Here is a 3,171-nt window from a genome sequence, read left to right as displayed (position 1 = left end):
GAAGACCCTCACTCTCACATGGAGACTTTTTGCGACTATTGTGATGCGATATCACAAACCGGTGTAACTCAAGACCAAATTCGATGGGTCTTATTCCCTTTTTCTCTAATTGGCACCACAAAACAATGGTTGAAAGGCCTTGATAAGGCTACTCTTGGAAGAAATTGGCTCTAGCTTTCTACAAAAAGTTCTACCCACCGGAAAAGACTAACATGCTAAGAGCTCAAATTACGGGCTTTAAGCAAATAGATGAAGAATCTTTGTATGAAGCTTGGGAGCGGTTCAAAGGAATTTGTCGCTCATGTCCTCATCATGGACTTAGCGAATGGTTCTTGGTTCAACAATTTTGGAATGGTCTTTATGAAGACTCAAGAAACATCCTCAACATGGGATCAAACGGTATGTTCACGGAAGTTGACGATAATCAAACTTGGAACAAGATTGAGGAAATGGCGGTCCATAATTCACAATATAGTAGACCTCGCAAGGCTACTAGAGGAGGAAAGCATGAAGTGGACTCTATTACTCAATTGGGTGCTCAACTTAGTGCTCAAATTGATACCATCAATTTGAAGTTCGAAAAAGGTATGGCTAGACTTGAAGAAACCTCAAAATCACCAAAGCAACATGTTAATGCCATGACGGCATCTTCATCAATCCCAAGTGGGATATGTGAGAATTGTGGAACTTTGGGACATGACCATAGTGAATGTAGGGGAACAAATGAACAAGTGAATGCTTTTCAAGCATACAAGAGTGGTACCCCTTATTCCAATTATTACAATGAAAACACCAAATTCCACCCAAATCTCTCATACAAAAGCCAAAATGTCCAAAACCCTCAACCAACATACACCCCACCTCCCATGAGAAACCAAAATCAAAGACCCTTTTACAACCAAAACCAAGGTTACCAAAACCAAACTCCATACAATCAACAAAATGACCAAGGTTTTGATGTTCAAAAAGCGGTCCTCCAAATGCAAAAGAATCAACAAGAATTTTTCACTCAAATGCAAAAGGATAGTCAAGCAAAGGAAATCACCATCAACAACATCCTAGCCCACACCAAAATGTTGGAAACCCAATTGACTCAACTAGCATCTTCAAGTTCTCAAAGACAAAAGGGGCAATTACCACCTCGAAGTAATCCCCCAAGACATGAAACGGTTAATGCCATTCACTTGAGGAGTGGTACGAGATATGAAGCACCAAAGAAGCAAGTTGAGGATGAAGTTGTGGAAGCTAGTGACAAGGAAGGAGTTGTGCAAAACTCCAAGGAAAATGAACCAACAAAAGAAGAAGTTTCAAAGAAAAGTGAAGACAAGGCCAAGGAGAAGGAACCCATTGTGATTAGACTTCCTTTTCCAAGTCGTCAAGCTAAGCCCAAATTTGATGACCAACTTGGAAAATTTATGGAAATTGTGAAGAATTTGGAAGTCTCTATTCCTTTCACGGAATTAATCAATCACGTGCCGGCCTATGCGAAGTACATGAAGGACATACTTACGAAAAAGAAGCCGATCCGGAAGCTTGAAACCATCGCCTTCACTAAGGTGAGTAGTGCAATCCTGCAAGGGAGTTCACCTCCGAAACTTAAGGATCCGGGAAGCTTCTCAATACCGTGTACCATTGGCGACACAACGATCAACAAAGCCCTATGTGATCTAGGGGCTAGTGTGAGTGTTATGCCGTATTCGGTAAGTAAAAGGTTAGGGATGGGAGAGCTTAAATGTACCAACATCACACTCCAAATGGCCGATAGATCGACGAAGACACCACTAGGGATATGGGAAGATGTTCCCGTAAGAGTTGGGAAATTTTTCATCCCGGTGGACTTTGTCATTGTTGACATGGAAGAAGACTCCAATATTCCGATCATCCTAGGGAGACCTTTCTTGCACACCGCGGGTTTGGTGATAGATGTGAAGCATGGAGAGCTTACTCTAGAGGTGGGAGATGAGACCATAACTTTCAACCTTGACAAGACCATGAGAGCTCCCCGTTTGCATGAACCATGTTTTATGGTTGATCATTATAATTGGAAGGATGAAAGGAAGAAGTCGGAATTTCAATGGAAGAAGATAATTGATGATGCTCCATTCAAAGAGCAAGAGAATAGCAACAAAGAGAGCTCGAATAGCTCACCCATGACAAGTGAAGGGGATGGCCTCATTGGCCAAAACAAGAAAGTGGAAGAGTTGTCTCTATCAACTCAAGAGATCTTTAGTGACCAAGTAGACGAAGTTTGTGGTCTTTGGGACGATGAGTTTGAAGGGATATTCAATCCCTATATTGGCAATGCTATCGATCAAGACCATCATGAAAGACAACAAGTGCAAAGATCTATTGCGGATCTTTATCATGACAATGAGCAAGCTTTTGACTACTTCTTCAAGGTGTTGAGTAACATCAACAACACCTTGAACATGCCCCCATGACATCTCACATAAGATGAGAGTTTGGTGGAGTCCTCCCCAAACCACTATTTGTAAATATTCTAACTCCCTAACTTGCATTTTAATTTTCACATTGCATTTTTGTCATTTTTGAATTTTTATACATTGATCAAGATATTCATCATTTTTGAGAGAAGTGAGGGAGGGACTAATGATTTTATTGATGTGTAGTGCTTTAACTTAGTGTGGGGATAGCAATTGCCTAGGCTATTCATGCCTTTGTAGTGCCCCTACAATGAAGAACACGTGATTTGAAGAATGAAAATGACACGGGTTATGCAAGTGCACGGATGGACCTGAATCCGGGTAGACCAGGAGGAATCCGAGCGGCTTATGGGTAATCCGCTCGTCTTACAGGAATCCGAGCGTCCAAGGAGGAATCCGTCCATCTAAATGAGCTGCAAAAATCAAAAATTTTGGTCTGTAAGAGAATCCGAGCGTCCCAGCTGAGAAGAAGCTCGTCTGATTCTGGACGCTCGTCTTTGCAGAAATCAGCTCGTCTTTCTGCCAGTGCACATTAAGCAAAGTTCCTGTAAGAGAATTCGCTCGTCTTTTAGGAAAGCCGCTCGTCCCACATTCAGAATCCTCTCGTCTTCACTAAAAGACGCTCGTCTTAAGGCGAGTTTTCCTGAAGCCCATTTGAGCAGAATCCGAGCGTCCCGACGGGAATCCGCTCGTCTTTCCCCTGCAGTTTTGAATTTTTCGGGTGTTT

General features: G+C 42.2%; 1 non-coding gene across 1 annotated transcript; it reads right to left on the bottom strand.

The window, feature by feature from the left end:
* Window positions 1-212: 212 nt before the first annotated feature.
* LOC141609983 (small nucleolar RNA R71) lies at window positions 213-319 on the bottom strand. The gene has a single exon (XR_012527881.1). It is a non-coding gene; the product is annotated as a small nucleolar RNA R71 (small nucleolar RNA).
* Window positions 320-3,171: the final 2,852 nt, after the last annotated feature.

Source organism: Silene latifolia, chromosome 10 (assembly GCF_048544455.1).
Source record: "Silene latifolia isolate original U9 population chromosome 10, ASM4854445v1, whole genome shotgun sequence".
NCBI lineage: Eukaryota > Viridiplantae > Streptophyta > Magnoliopsida > Caryophyllales > Caryophyllaceae > Silene > Silene latifolia.
This window is presented reverse-complemented; position numbering and strand designations above follow the sequence as displayed.